This window comes from Phacochoerus africanus, chromosome 2, assembly GCF_016906955.1.
Source record: "Phacochoerus africanus isolate WHEZ1 chromosome 2, ROS_Pafr_v1, whole genome shotgun sequence".
Taxonomy (NCBI): domain Eukaryota; kingdom Metazoa; phylum Chordata; class Mammalia; order Artiodactyla; family Suidae; genus Phacochoerus; species Phacochoerus africanus.
In genome coordinates, this window is record NC_062545.1 from 269,555,888 (window position 1) to 269,572,572 (window position 16,685).

The 16,685-nt window shown below is 41.8% G+C and overlaps 1 protein-coding gene across 12 annotated transcripts in view; it reads left to right on the forward strand.

The window, feature by feature from the left end:
* Window positions 1–6,564: 6,564 nt before the first annotated feature.
* GAPVD1 (GTPase activating protein and VPS9 domains 1) overlaps window positions 6,565–16,685 on the forward strand; it is an 82,105-nt gene continuing 71,984 nt past the window's right edge. For 6 of the 12 annotated variants that reach the window (XM_047768392.1, XM_047768400.1, XM_047768401.1 and 3 more), the window contains exons 1-3: window positions 6,577–6,711; window positions 9,477–9,656; window positions 10,508–10,552. The gene's annotated coding sequence lies outside the window, so the exon portion shown is untranslated. Of the gene's footprint in view, window positions 6,712–9,476; window positions 9,657–10,507; window positions 10,553–16,685 lie in introns of all 12 variants that reach the window. The other 6 variants (XM_047768396.1, XM_047768403.1, XR_007133304.1 and 3 more) reach the window with 5 other exon arrangements.

Genomic DNA, 16,685 nt, shown 5'->3' on the forward strand with positions numbered 1-16,685 from the left:
AAAATCAAGTCATGGAACTTAATGCTATTTTTTTCTTTTTGGCCATGTCCATGGCATGTGGAAATTCCCAGGTCAGAGACTGAACCCTCACCACAGCAGTAATCCTTGCCACAGCAGTGGTAATGCCGTATTCTTAACCTACTGTGCCAAGTGGGAACTCCCTTAATACTATTTTTGATGAGCAGATATTTTGACAGACAGAAACTTATCAACGTTCCTTTTATCACTGTGCTTCTTTTTTCTTGGGGTGGGGAGCCCTGCACCCAGGCATATGGAGGTTCCCAGGCTAGGGGTCGAATTGGAGCTGTAGCTGTCAGCCTATGCCAGCCACAGCAACATGGGATCTGAGTTGCGTCTGTGACTTACACCACAGCTCATGGCTCACACAGTTCATCCTTAACCCACAGAGCGAGGCCAGGGATCAAATTGGCATCCTAATGGATACTAGTCAGCTTCGTTTTTGCTGAGCCACGATGGGATCTCCCCCGGGCCAGGGTTTGAACCCATGCTACGGCAGTGACCCAAGCCGATGCAGTGACAACACCAGATCCTTAACCCTCTGCACTACATGGGAACACTAAGAAAAATAATTTTTTATTTTTTTTAAAATAATTAAAAAAAAAAAAAACAAGAAAAGGAAAGAGAAGGTTTTTGTTTGTTTGTTTTTGTTTTTGTTTTTTGCTTTTTAGGGCCAAACCCGAGGCATATGGAGGTTCCCAGGCTAGGGGTCAAATCAGAGCTACAACTGCTGGCCTACACTACAGCCACAGCAACGCGGGGTCCGAGCCTCGTCTGTGACCTACACCACAGCTCATGGCAATGCCAGACCCTTAACCCACTGAGTGAGGCCAGGGATCAAACCTGCAACTTCATGGTTCTTAGATTTGTTTCTGTTGCTCCATGATGGGAAAGAGAAGTTTTAGGCTAGATTTTATTGGGCTGAAGAGCGAGTTGCATGATTTATGACCCTGTTCTACAGGAATCACTTTCTTCATTTCCAGTATTTTGAAGTTTTAGGGTTTTATCTGTTGCCCTGAATCAAGCCAATAATTTTAAATTCCTTGCCAAATGTTACAAAAGCATGTGACTATGTGAATTCATTGTCTCAAATTATAAGCTCCATCAGCTTCACAGTAAATTGACCTCTGAGTATCATTATTTCTGTACTGGCCAGGGGGGCCAGTGCGGGACAACCAAGGGCCCAGAGCATGGAGTAAGATTATGACTGGAGTCCTGTCCTTTCTTTACTTTCTCTTTCTTTCTTTTTTCTTTTTTTTTTTTTGCTTTTTAAGGCCACAGTTACAGCATATGGAAGTTTCCAAGCTAGACGTCAAATTGGAATAAAGCTGCCAGGCAACGCCACAGCCACAGCAACACCAAATCCAAGCCAGGTTTGTAACCTACACCACAGCTCATGGCAATGCTGGATCCTTAACCCACTGAGCAAGGCCAGGGATTGAACCCTCACTCTCATGGATGCTAGTCGGATTCATTACTTCTGAGCCACGATGGGAACTCCTCTGTCCTTTACTTTCAATTGAGCTGTTCCAAAGTGCAGAAAGGATTTTATGAAGCATACTTTCTGCCACCTGTATGTAGGACAGCTTCCATGATTGTCTGTCTGGATTTTCTGGAGCTTTAGAAAAATTTTCCCATTAAGAATCAGCATATTGAAGTTCCCGTCGTGGTGCAGTGGTTAACGGATCCAATTAGGAACCATGAGGTTTTGGGTTCAATCCCTGGCCTTGCTCAGTGGGTTAAGGATCTTGTGTTGCCATGAGCTGTGATATAGGTCACAGATGCAGCTTGGATCCGGCGTTGCTGTGTCTGTGGCCTAGGCCAGCGGCTACAGCTCCGATTAGACCCCTAGCCTGGGAACCTCCATATGCTGCAGGAAGTGGCCCTAGAAAAGGCAAAGGAAAAAAAAAAAAAAAGAATTAGCATAGTATGTAGTTAATTCACATGTATTTTTTTGTTGTTGTTGTTATTCAAAATGGGATGAGTCAACCTAAATGTCCATCAATATGGGATGCTAAATTAACTAGGGTAGGTTATACCATGGAAATCTTGTGTAGAGTTCAAAACAATGAGGTAGATGTTTATGTATCAATATGGAAAGATGATGGGTTTATTATTACATGAAAAAAGTAAGTTAGAGACTATGGAGCAGTACGTATAATGTGATTCTATTTGTGCTAAATGCCCCCTCCAAAATCTGGGCAGATACCTATTAAACTGAGAAGATTGTCTGCTTCTGGGTGGAACTGGATGGGAAGCAAGAGGAACTTCTCACTTATTTGTATTGCATACTTTTCTTTTATTTTTGCTTTTTAGGGCCAAACTCGAGGCATATAGAAGTTCCCAGGCTAGAGGTCAAATCTGAGCTACAGATACCAGCCTATGCCGCAGCCATAGCAACGTGGGATCCGAGCTGCATCTCCCACCTACACCATAGTTCACGGCAATGCCGGATCCCCAACCCACTGAGTGAGGCCAGGGATTGAATCTCCCTCCATCTTCATGGGTACTAGTTGGGTTCGTTTCCGCTGAACCACGATGGGAACTCCCTTGAATACCTTTTTTTTAAGAACAGGAATTAATTCCTACATTACTTGTCAGATTGAAAATAAATTTTGGGAAAGAAATGGAGTAAACAAAAAGTGGCTAATTTAGCCTTTACCATTGAAGGTTTGCCTGCTGTTTGAGTTGGAACTATGTCAAAGTATCAAATTTTTTGTTTTGCTTTATGGTGCAAAGCTTTGAACGGCATCCTTTGGTTTTATCCTCATTACAGCCAGATGGGATAGATAGGGTTGGTGACATCTCCATTTTACAGTTGAAAATACGGTCTCAGAGTTCATTCACAGGAAAATTATGAATTCTCTGCTGTATTCGTTTCTATCCATGTTATTGCTATTACCTATCATCTATTTATAATTTAATTGACTCTTTCAGATGAGATATCAAGATTAATCTTTGCACAGGCTCCAGCTGTCTACAGCCAAGTGTACTACAGCTTTAAACTAATTCACTTCCCAAACTGTGTGCCAAATAGATAAAATTGCATCATAGATGCAAATCCTTGTTTTTTTCCCTTTCATCTTGCTCTCCCTCTTCCTAATCTTTCTTTTTTTTTTTGTCTTTTTTTTTTTTGTTGTTGTTGTTGCTATTTCTTGGGCCGATCCTGCGGCATATGGAGGTTCCCAGGCTAGGGGTCGAATCGGAGCTGTAGCCACCGGCCTACGCCAGGGCCACAGCAACTCGGGATCCGAGCCGCGTCTGCAACCTACACCACAGCTCACGGCAACGCTGGATCGTTAACCCACTGAGCAAGGGCAGGGATCGAACCCGAAACCTCATGGTTCCTAGTCGGATTCATTAACCACTTCGCCACGACGGGAACTCCCCTCTTCCTAATCTTTCTTTTTGGATATGTCTCTGTTTTTCTTTCTGGTGTGGTTTGCTCTTCATTAACTGTCACATTTCTTTCCTAAATATAGATGCATAATAACTGAAATGTTACTTTTCCCAGGAACATTTACTGCTTTTTTTTTTTTTTGCCACACCCACAGCATGTGGAAATTCCCTGGCCAGGGGTCCAATCTGCACCACAGCAGTGACCTGAGTCACAGCAGTGACAACACTAGATCCTTCACCTGCTAGGCCACCAGGGAACTCCTGCATGTACTTTTTTTTTTTTTTTTTTGTCTTTCTGCCATTTCTTGGGCTGCTCCCACGGCATATGGAGGTTCCCAGGCTAGGGGTCTAATCGGAACTGCAGCTGCAAGCCTACACCAGAGCCACAGCAACACGGGATCCGAGCCGCGTCTGCAACCTACACCACAGCTCATGGCAACGCTGGATCGTTAACCCACTGAGCAAGGGCAGGGATCGAACCCGAAACCTCATGGTTCCTAGTCGGATTCGTTAACCACTGCGCCACGACGGGAACTCCTACTTTTTAATTAGTATCTCTGTGAAGAACTGCCTCCCAACGCAAACAAATGCAGGTATTGGATGAGAGGATCTGACACTCCGCTCTAACACCTACAATTCAATGCTTCTATCTTTTATGAAAACATTCTAGAGGCATTCATGGACATGAGAAAAAATATTTTTGTCCAGAAATACTTGCCAAAGTCAGATCACTTGGCACAGCACCTACTTTCTTATCTGCAAGACTGGCTATGCATAAATGGAAGGAAAGGGAACATTAAAAAAATTCTGAGAGGAGTTTGAGTTACTTAGCAGGTTATGAACCCAGCTAGTATCTATTAGGGTGTGGGTTCAATCCCTGGCCTCACTCAGTAGGTTAAAACTCTGGTGTTGCCGTAAGCTGTGGTGTAGGTTGGTTCCGATTAGACCCCTAGCCTGGGAATCTCCAAATGCCTCAAGTGCAGCTCTAAAAAGTAAACAACAACAACAAAAAAAACCCACCCCCCCCCCCAAAACCTGCATTTGTTACTGCTCTCTGCTTCTGTGGCAAAGCAGTCTGGAGGGTATGAGGTTAAGAGCCTGAAGAACTGGGCTCTAATCAAGATCCAGTGTAAATTCTGTGACTGTGGGCAAGTAACCTCATGTCCCTGTATGTCACAGAAAGCTGAGTGATGTAGTGGAAAGAAAAGGGCTTTGGTTTACTGTTTATTCATCCCCTTCATTTTTTTTTTTTAAAAGGACATATATGCATTATATCCCAGGTAGTCTGGCAGGTTCTAGAGAGACAGTGGTAAGATGGAGTTCCCTGCCTTCCAGCAATACTATTTATTGATTTTGAGCATCTTTTTATTTAGTTTTTAAATTATTTATTTATTTATTTATTTATTTTATTTTTTTTTTTTTTTGTAGGGCCGCACTTAAGCACATGTAAGTTCCCAGGCTAGGGGTTGAATTGGAGCTGCAGCTGCCGGCCTATGCCAAGCCACAGAAATGCAGGATCTGGCCCTCGTATTCAACCTATACCACAGCTCACAGCAGCGCCAGATCCTTAACCTACTGAGCGAGGTCAGGGATTAAACCTGCATCCTCATGGATACTAGTCTGGTTGGTAACCGTTGAGCCACAATGGGAACTCCCAGGAATAATTTTTGATCAGTTGAATTCTTCTTTTCTTTTTGGTTGTACCTGTGGCATGTGACAATTTCCAAGTCAGGGGTAGAATCCATACCGCATCTGGGACCAGAGCTATAGCAGTGACAACACTGGGTCCTTAACCTGCTGTGCCACCAGGGAACTTCTGCATTGATTCTAGAATCAGGTGAATGGCAATATGACAGCAATTATACCTGACCAACTTACCAAAGAATATTCTTTTTTTTTTTTTCTTTTTACGGTCACACTTGCAAAATATGGAAGTTCCTGTGCTAGGAGTCAAATTGGAGCTGCAGCACCAGCACACAACAGCCACAGCAATGCCAAATCCAAGCTGCATCTGCGACTTGTACTGCAGCTGGCAGCAATGCCAGATCCTTAAACCACCAAGCAAGCCCAGGGATTGAACCTGCATCCTCATAGACACTATCTGGGGTTCTTAACCTGCTGAACCATTTTATTACCATTCTTGTGGTAATAAAATGAGGTGATAAATCTGATGCAGATTTTGACAAGTTTTAAAGGTAATACATCAAGGAGGATGACTAAATGGAAAGCAGTCTGGGAGCTGAATCACATTTGAAATTGTTGGAAAACTACTTGGCGATCCCTAGCGTTGGCGGATATAATCATTGTGTTCAATTTTTGTGCGGGCTATCAAGTGGAAAATGTTCTATATTGCTCCAGGCAGCATAACCACTAGCAGTGGAAGGAAGTAAAAGGGAAGTAGATTTTGGTTCAGCAGGAGGCAAAACTTACTAACATTTAAAGCTCTCCAACGTTGGGGCAGGCTGCCTTACTTAAGGAAGTGAGCTCCTTGAAATCTGACCTGTTGAAATGTAAGTTGGATGACCATCTGTCTTGGAATGTTCAAAACGGAATTCCTGCCCCGGCGGGTGTTGGACTAATGACCTTCAAGTGTCTTCCAACTGTAAGGTTTCTATGACTGCTCAGCTCAGTTAACTTGATATTTGAATATCTCTGAATTGTTTTTTGCAAACAATTTTGTTTTAGATAAATTGTCAATCGACCTAAAAAAAACTCTATGGGCAAGATTACAATCAGTAAAATTTGAGAAAAGGAGTGGGAAATCAGGTTTAAAAGTGAAAATTCAGATATCGCTAAAGGCAATTAATGACCCTTTTAACAGAAAGGAAGAGGAGCGGTGTGTGTGTGTGTTTCGAATGATGCGTTCTGGGCAAGTGACAGCTGTTATTTAAAACATAAATGCTCTAAATTGTTTTACTTTACACATACTTGCTCAGATGGATTTTTCACATCGAGCAGAACCGTACGCGGAAGCAAGGTCAGTCGTGTGACGAACAATTTTCCGGAAGCCGTAGCTTGGTACCCCAGCCGACCGAGACAGCTCCAGCTCGCAGCCGACTGTCTGGAAAAAGCGGAAGAGGCACCCCTGGCTGCCGGGTCCCGAACTACCAGTCCCAGGGGTCCCCGCGGCGCAGCGCACGCGCCTTGGCGTGGCGGCAGCGCCGCCGCAGGACGCAGGGAAGCCAAGTGGCGGCGGCGGCAGCGGCGGTGGCAGTTCGCGGCGAGGGCGACGGTTCCGAGGCCGAGTGGCAGGACGGCGCAGACCTCGGTGCCTTTCTCTGCACGATCTTCTGGGTGAGTGCACGCCTCCGATCACCCCGTGCGGAGTGCGGGCTCCTTGCCTGGCGGCCGTGCTGCTCCGGCCTAGGGCCGCAGTCTGCGCCTGACGGCGGGCCGCCGGGTCCCGCTGACCCTTGGGCCCTGGGCCCTTCCCTCCAGTGTCGGGAGAATGGGGGTGGGGGGACACGGGTAGGTCTAGGGGAGAGATGTGGCGGCGCGCGGGGCCGGGACAGCCTGGGGCGGAGGAGAGGGAGGGGCGCGTGGGGGATGGGATGGTAAGGGACAGGAGGACCGCCGGGCGGCTCCGTGTGAGGGCCAGAGGCGAGCGACCTGGCAGCTAGAGAACTGAGTATGGGAGGCGGGGAGGAGGTGGAATGTCTCCTGAGTGCCGCTGGTGAAGACGGCTTGCTTCGGAGACTCTTGGCAGGCTGGACTCAGGGGACGAGTCGTGGGGTGCTGTCCACCTACGGTAAACATACACTCCATACTTGGCATCTTTCCACTTCCTGTTGGAGGTCCGTAACGAGGAGCTGTTGGTTGCTTCCATCTCCTTTCCTTACACTTCGCCTTTTACTGACTGACGAAATTTAAGTGGGTGCTGGTTAGGCAAATCAGACAAGTAAGCAGGGTTGTGTGTATAAATCTGCACAAACGAGGAGGCATGGTGATATGTTCAGATGAGAGCTTGGTCAAAGGAGAAATCAATGTTTTGATGTTGAAATTTGTGACAGAAATCAGTTTGAGCAAGGCTTTGAACTAGAAATGATTTTCAACCTGAGATTCACCAATTGGTGGATAGAATTCAGAGGGTCCTTGAACTAGAATAGGGGATAAAATTACATCTTTATTTTTATTATTTAGCTATTGTCATTTCCTTCAATTAGGAATATAGGCAACATATCACAGTAGTTTTAGTAATGCCTGTGACTTTCTTGGAGATATTTTTGTGTCATGTTTACAGTTGCAGGTATCTCAGAATATCATAAATGTTTATAATTTCTCTGAATTATGGTATTTTTAGACCCATTGTTAGTTCTTGTTATTTAATGAGATAATAAAGCTGCGCATACATTGCAGTATTTGGGTTTTTCATTGTTTTGCTAATAGTTCAGTATAATTAATTTCTTTTGTAGTTGCATTTACTTAATTTTGTATTTAAAAGCAATCTGAAAAGGGGTCCATTGGCCTCACCAGATTGCCAAAGAGATCCATGGCACAAAAAGATTAAGAACTCCTGAAGCAGAAGTAAGTTTTGGGGATGTGTAAGTCTGCTTGGAAGAATATTTGAATCATTAAGTAACAAAAAAGTCAAGGCAAATAGGATGACAGTGCAGAGGAAAGAGGGAATTTTTATTTTATTTATTTTTTATTATAGTTGATTTACTGTGTCCTGCCAATTTCTGCTGTACATCAAAGTGACCCAATTACACACATATATATACATTCTTTTTCTCACGAAAGAGGGAATTTTGTAGTCAAGGAAGTAGGAGAAAAGATTTGACTGGGATCAGAGTAATAGTTTTGAAAGATAGCGTAGATCGCAGATACTTCATTCAGGGTACTAGTGAATCGGCAGAATAATCTGAGGCAGAAAGGGAAGTGAGTACTTTGGCCCTTAGATTTTTAAAAAAATTTTTTTGATTGGAGTATAGTTAACTTACAAGGTTGTGGCCCTTAGATTTTTGTATTTAGGCACCTCATAGTTCCAAGTGATTGAAGACCTCTAAACTCACGGAAGCCTGTGAAATAAAATTTTAGTGTGTGCTGGTTTTGTTTAGGTCGTAGGTAGTGCGGCCTTTAAATGGGGGAGGAAATTCTCATTTTTCTATTCTTAAGTGAAAAACTGCAGAATCTCTCTTTCAGGTATATTTTCTTGTTGCTCTTCTTCTTTTCCTATATGTTAGAAGGTAAATGTGCTGATTATAGAGTTGGAGAGTTGCTAAGTCATTTTCTTGACATTATATTGTAAATTCTTGTAGTTCAGCTTCCTTTTGACATCAGATTTCTCACTGACAAGTTACTCTTAACATTTTTTCAGAGTATGTGTGACTTGAAATTTGCCCCTGTTTGTAAAGCACTTGTCAACATCCTGTGTAGGATTTTTTCCCTCTAAAATAATAGCAATATTGGAAAGTCACTGCAACAGGCTTTTTTGGGGAAAAGATTAAGGGGAGGGTGCGGAATGGTGAAGAAGAGTATTTTGTGAAACAGATGTTGGTGCCCAATTAGTGTATGTGGAATTAAACACCCCGTGTTACAAATCAGTGCCTCGGAGAGGTCTTGCTTGATACCTTCCGTGTCCTTACACTGCCCCTTGGGTCATTCTTCCTCCACTCCCCCCTTTATTTTGTTTATACCATATATCTACGTGGCATCCTATTATTTGTATATTTACGTATATTTATATATACAGGGTCAAGACAATTTAGGTTGGAGATATTGCTACTAAATGGGAGAGTGAGAGATTGGGGAATGCTCTGTGGAGGAGGTGGCACCTGAACTGGACCTTCAGTCATAGATGTGATCAGCTATAGGGATGTTGGAGAAGGGCTTCAGGTGAAGGGACCAACTTGAACAAAGCCAAGGACAGAGGAGTTTGTAAATCAAATAGAACATCAGCCTCCCTTCCTCTCCCCTCTCCCTCCTTCCTTCCTTCCTATGTGTTAGATCTGTAAAAGGGAAAGATGGAAGAAAAGATTACATGTCAAGGTAGCTTGGGATGAACAAAGGCTGAAAAATCTAGGCTACCCACGTGATAGTATGTGACCATTTGCCTCCAGGTGGATCCCTCCCTCCTAGAACCCACTACAGTGAACTTGCTCCCAGGGAACCTGAAGTCTGCCTATGTACCGAAGACCCAGAGAGGCAGCCTGGGGAAATGAAAACAGTGTGGGCTGTGCAGTCAAAGAAATCTAGTTTTGAATTCCTTCTCTGCTGCATAGTAGCTGAATGATTAGGCAGTAAGTTATTTGACTTTTCTAAACCTGTTTCCTCATCTGTAAAAGGGAGGTGTTAAATACCTATCACATAGGATTAACAACAATAATAATAATCATAGCTGTAAAACCTCAGGAACATGGCTTTCACCCAGTAATTGCTAGTTTATCTTTTGGTGTTCCAGCTCTCAACCTTTCTTTCGCCGTTTCCATTTTCATACCTCATCCCTGACTTTAAAATAAGCGATGCTGTCCTTCTGGTGCCATCTTGGCCACTGTCACGATACTGCCACTTCCCACTTCACCCACTTGGCTCCACTGTGAGTTAGTGAGCTGCTTTCCAGTAATGGCACTTAGCACTTACCAACTTACAAGGTGATGCTGCCTGATAATGGCATTATTGAAATTGCAACAATATTTTGTTGTTGTTGTTGTTGTTGTTGTTGTTGCTATTTCTTGGGCCGCTCCCGCGGCATATGGAGGTTCCCAGGCTAGGGGTTGAATCGGAGCTATAGCCACCGGCCTACGCCAGAGCCACAGCAACGCGGGATCCGAGCCGCGTCTGCAACCTACACCACAGCTCACGGCAACGCCGGATCGTTAACCCACTGAGCAAGGGCAGGGACCGAACCCGCAACCTCATGGTTCCTAGTCGGATTCGTTAACCACTGCGCCACGACAGGAACTCCTGCAACAATATTTTTTAACTTCTGTTTGGTGCAACTAACAATACAAAATTTGCCACAATTTAAACATGATGTGTCTCAGTTTAATTTAGTTTATTTAGAAAAATTACCCCTAGTATTTGCAGAAAATTGAAGCAGGAAAATGGATATATTTCCAATTGTAAGATATTTCACTTTTTTTTTTTTTAGGAGTGAGTGTGTTGGGAAGTTGGTTACACATTACTATTCTCCAAGGTAAAGTATGATTTTGGGGGGGCAAGGGTAAAAGTCTGATACAAGTGGAATCTTTCTTATTTGCTTTGGAAAGACCAAAAAAAAAAAATTGGAAAAAAGAAGGTTTCTCAAAATTAAGTTTTCCCCTTCAAACTTTGTTTTATTCACCATACGTATTTCCTTCTCTGAAGCTTTTTTTTTTTCTTAGTTGTAAGGAGGATTTCAGTTATGTATTTTCTTGCATTTGACCTGCCTAAACTTGTATTGCTTAGAATTATTTGTGGCTTTAACTCTTCCTAATCAAGATATTTTGATTTGTAAAGGAACTAGGATCAATAATTTCTGTATTGTGTACACATTTTAGAAGAGGCTTTAGATACCAAGTTGTTTGATTTCTGATTCTTAAAATTACGAATAATTAAAATTTCCTTCTTAATGTTTACCTTAATGTTTATATTTTCTGATTTTTTTTGGAATATGTTTCAATATGTATTATGATTTTGTGAAAACATTTTCAGAAGGTCAGTTCTTCACTGTTTCTGATCTGAAACCCAGTCTTGAACTCTGCAATGCAAAGGTTAAAAGAAGTGGTGAATATCTGTTGATACTTCAAGTTCTCAAACTTAATACATCTAAATGAAAGATTGAGCAAATGTTTAAAAAATACAGACTTCCTAAGGGTCTCTATAATGTCATCTCTCTTGCTTGCTTTTTTGTTTAAGTTTGAAGATGAACTAGATACCTTATAAATATTTATACCTGAGGTATATATTTATACCCTAAAATACATATAATTTAAATAAACTGTATTAAGCCAAAATTATCTTTATATTCACCTTTCTTGTAGTTTCAAAAAGATAAGGCGTTACATAAAATAGAATGAAATTTGCCATTTGCCAGCAACATGGATGGACCTAGAGAATATTATACTTAGTGAAGTAAGTCAAAGACAGATAGTATGTATCACTTACATGTGGAATTAAAAAAAAAAGAATGAATCTATATTCAGAACAGAAACCACCTCACAGACATACAGAAAATAAACCTATGGTTACGAAAGGGGAAAGGGGGCAAGGAGTGAAGGGATAAATTAGGAGTATGAGATTTAACAGATATAAACTACTATATATAAAATAGATAAGCAATGCATATTTACTGTATAGCACAGGGAGTTATATTCAATATCTTGTAATAAGGTATAATAGAAAATTATCTGAAGAAAATTTATATATACCTGAATCACTTCGCTATTTGTACAGGAAACTAACACAGTATTGTAAATCAACTATACTTCAATAAAAATTAAAAAAAATATATAGGCTTTAAGCATACTGTAACTGTAAAAACAGGCAAGGTGTCTGCTCATTAATCTACGATGTCTGTCTGAAAAGGTGTTTGCTTGGTCTCGCTCCCATGTAATGCCTGTACACCCACGCTGGAGACTAGTGGAAAGCACGGCATCAAATGTGTTCAGTTCTTTTTTTTTTTTCCCTTCTTCCTAAATTATGTTTTCAGTTTATTTTCTGTGAATGTTTGAAAGGATTAAAATTGGTAAATGTGAAAGACAAAAATTTAGTTCAGGGAGATTAGCCTATTTCCCTTTTTTTGGGGGGGGGGTCAGAATCAAATTATCTTTCCAAGCAATCTGATTTTTATCCAAGTACATCTGTTCAAGAAGTTTTTAGGACTGAAGCTAAAGTCATCTATTTTCAACCCACTCTGACATGTCTCCTTTCACTTTCTTTTTTTTTTTTTTTTTTGGTCTTTTTAGGGCCACACCCACAGCATATGGAAGTACCCAGGGTCGAATCAGAGCTACAGCTGCTGGCTTACACCATAGCCATAGCAACGCAGGATCCGTAGCTGCATCTGTGACCTACAGCAGAACTCATGGCAACGCTGGATCCCTGACCCACTGAGCCAGGCCAGGGATTGAACCCACATCCTCATGGGTACTAGTCAGATTCATTTCTGCTGCGCTACAATAGGAACTCCCTCCTTTCACTTTCTAATGCAGAACTCTGTCCTACCTCTTAATTTTACTTTCATTGTTTATAAATCCTGACTACCTGATAAAAATACTTTAGGTCTAAAAGTCATAGCAATTAAGGCAGAAATGCAAAATGTTTACAAGTACGGATTTCTGTATCAGAAAAGCTTAGGAATGAATAGATTGATTCTTTTTTTTTTTTTTTTCCTTTTCTTTTTTGGCTGCACCCACAGCACATGGAACTTCCTGGGCCAGGGATTGAATGTGCCACAGCTGTGGCAATGCTGGATCATTAACCTGTTGTGCCACAGTGGGAACTCCAAGAATAAATATGAATTATTTTTGCAGAATTCATTTCATTTTTACCTCGTTTAGAACCTAAGGAGTGACTCAAAGAAATCTGACTTTGATTTCTCTAAAACAAAGTGCCTTTTAATATGGTACTATTGAAGGGTGTGGTGAGCTAACTTGGATTCTCATGAAAAGAGAATTCTTAAGGAAGCCCTTTTTTTTTTTTTTTTTTTTTTTTGCTTTTTAGGGCCGCACCCGTGTCGTATGGAGGCTCCCAGGCTAGGAGTCTCATCGGAGCCACGGTTGCTGGCTTACACCACAGCCATAGCAACGCTAGATCCGAGCCTTGTCTGCGGCCTACACCACAACTCACGGCAACACCAGATCCTTAATCTACTGGGCAAGGCCAGGAATTGAACCCTCAACCTCATGGTTCCTAGTTGGATTTGTTTCTGCAGTGCCACGATGGGAACTCCTTAAGTAAGCCTCCTTTATGAGTAAGTTCCTATTTCATCTTTCCAAAACATCGTAATAATAGTAATGACAATAATAGCTTACATTTATTGAGTTATTTTTTCCCAGATATTATGTAAACTATTGAGAGTTACGAAGTCCGTAAATTCCCTAAATCTGCAGAGGCATCTTAATGGTTGATTTATTTTTGAAAAGCTATTTAACACTATTTTTTTGTTTTGTTTTGTTTTTGTGGTCCAGGGGGTTCCTTTTAGGTAGAACATAGTTAGTGATAATGCTGCTGTTTGAAGTTTGGTAATAAATATTTGTGATTTTATGTAAGTACCATTCTGGTAAATGTGATGAAATAGACATGTCAGCCTGCTGTTTATGTGCTTTCCTTAAATTTGAGGGTGTACTCTTGGATCCTGAAACAGGCTTTACCAGTATTGCAGCTCAGCAAAAATGCAGCTGAAGCTGAAAGTTCTCTTTCTGCTCTTCTATTTGGTCATTTTGTACACCCACTGTATTTATGGGAGAAGCTAAGTTTATCCAGGGGACCAAAACTTCCTCACAGCATGTGGGTGGTGAAATCTCCCTCTCAAAAGTTCGTAGAGGGTTCTAAGGATTTTAGAGTTTTCATCTCCAGATTTATATGTGTCTTAGTGGGCATTAGAGGTTATTGAATAGGAGAAAATTAGATTTGGTGGTATATAACTTGACTGATAAAAGTACTGAAGGTTTATATAATTGTGAAAGTTCCTGATACCTATTTCTAGATTAGGTGGATATTTTTGTGTTATTTGTTGGTTCTGGGAGAAAAAGGAGTATAATTTTAATACCATCACATTTCTGCCTATTGATGTGTAGCTTGTCATTGTTGAACTGTATCTGGAAGTTAAGTACTGTGTCCTTTTCATTGGACTTAAACATCTCACTTTTTTTTTTTGTCTTTTTGCTATTTCTTGGGCCGCTCCTGCAGCATATGGAGGTTCCCAGGCTAGGGGTTGAATCGGAGCTATAGCCACCGGCCTACGCCAGGGCCACAGCAACTCGGGACCCGAGCTGCATCTGCAACCTACACCACAGCTCACGGCAACGCTGGATCGTTAACCCACTGAGCAAGGGCAGGGACCGAACCCACAACCTCATGGTTCCTAGTCGGATTCGTTAACCACTGTGCCACGACGGGAACTCCTTCTCACATTTTTTAAATTATTCGCAGAATTTGTCTGGTCCTAAGTGTTTAAGTAGTTGCACTAGCAGATCTTTCAACAGGGGAGATCTTAGTGCCAAGTTTTTTGTTTTGTTTTGTTTTTCCCCCATGCCCATGGCACGTGGAAGCTTCTGGGCCAGCGATCGAACCAGTCCAGTGGCACAGCAGGGACCCAAGCCACTGCAGTGACAATACAAAATCCTTAACCTGCTGTGCCAAAAGGGAAGTCTATGCCAAGTTTTTATTATGTTTTCCTTTTTTTTTTTTAATGGCCACACCCACAGCATATGGAAGTTCCTAGGGCAGGGATTGAATCAGACTTAATGCTGAAGTTGCAGCAACACTGGATCTTTTAACCAACCTACTGCTCTGGGCCGGGGATGAACCCTTGCCTCCACAGTGGCCCGAGCCACTGCAGTTGGATTCTTTTTTTTCCTTTCTTTTTATGGCCCCACCTGAAGCATATGAAAATTCCTGGGCTGGGGTTGAATCAGAGCTATAGCTGCTGGCTTACCCCGCAGCCCCAGCAGTGTGGGATCTGAGCAGCATCTGCAACCTATGCTGTAGCTTGTGGCAATGTGGAATCCTCAATCCACTGAGTGAGGCCTGGGATCAAACCCACATCCTCATAGATACTATGTCAGGTGCTCAACCTGCTGAGCCACAACGGGAACTCCCATGCAGTTGGATTCTTAACACACTGAGCCACAGTGAGAAATCCTCTTCTTACTTTTTAAAAATTGCTAAGGTAATAACTGTTCTTTGTTTAGAAAGAAAAGCTAAAGACAATGCCAAAAATGAAGGCTTTTCTTCCTTGCATATATATATGCACATGCTATATGATTTGAATTTTTTCTTTTTTTCCCCCGAATTATGATTAACACTTGTACTGCTAAGTGCTTTACATATGTTAACCCATTAAATCCTCGCGGCCTTACAGACATTTCCTATGAAGTAAGATTCAATTTTACATCCATTTGCAGATGAAGAAACTTAGGCAAGGAGAAGTAATTAGCCAAAGTGAGCAGCAAAACTGAGATTTAGCTCAAGTAGACTTGCTCTGGAGTTTGTGTTTTAACCCCCGTACTACCTCTGGGATCTTGCCATGCATATTGTTCTGCAGTTTGCTTTTTCACTTAGTGGTATATATTACTCTGCAGTTTGCTTTTTCACATAGCATAATACTTCATGGTAGGGATATTCCATAACTTGCTTAATGTCTTTCAAACTTAACCTTTTTTTTTTTTTCTTTTTGGCTTTCTAGGGGCCCACTTGTGGCATATGGAGGTTCCCAGGATAGGGGTCCAATCAGAGCTGCAGCTGCCGGCCTACACCACAGCTCACAGTAGCGCCGGATTCTTAACCCACTGAGTGAGGCCAGGGATTGAACCTGCATCCACATGGATACTAGTCAGATTTGTTTCCACTGAGCCACAACGGGAACTCCCAAACTTAATCTTGTTTAACCATCCCATTAGTAATGATTTCAAGTAATATTTTATTTGTATTTATTTATTTGTTGCTTTTTTTTTTTTTAGGGCCGCATCTGTGGCATATGGAAGATCCCAGGCTAGGGGTTGAATCGGAGCTGCAGCTGCTGGCCTGCATACACCACAGCCACAGGAACATGGGGTCCAAGCCACTGAGCCGCATCTGTGACCTCCACCACAGCTCATGGCAATGCCAGATGCTACAGAAGTGACCCAAGCTTCAGTAACAATGCAAGATCCTTAACCTGCTGTGCCACAAGAGAACTCCTCAAGGAAAATTTTAAAAAGTCGAAGTTTTTGAACCAGAATAGTAAAGATACATGAGTATTTACTAAGTCATGCATATTAGCTATCCAGGTGTTTTGAAAGTAATGTCAGTTGCATCATATAATAGCCATTTTTTATGCATAAATTTCATTATTTTTGTGGTTTGTCTTTAGCTCTGGAAAATTAGTGTATTGGGGGTAAAATTGACATCTGTTTGGATTTTATTAATTTTGGTAGGGTCTGGAGTTTTGGTGTCATAACAAGAAGTCTTGTACTGTTTGTTTGAATTATAGATGCTCTCTGGCTCTATTTTATGTTCTTGAGTCTTTAAAGTAGTGTGTCTTTGAGTTCCCTGTACTTGTGCCAGGAATAGTTGGTACTAAGTCCATTCTGTTTTCTACAATGTTTTACTTTTGTTTCAAAAATATCAACTATAAAGATATTAAA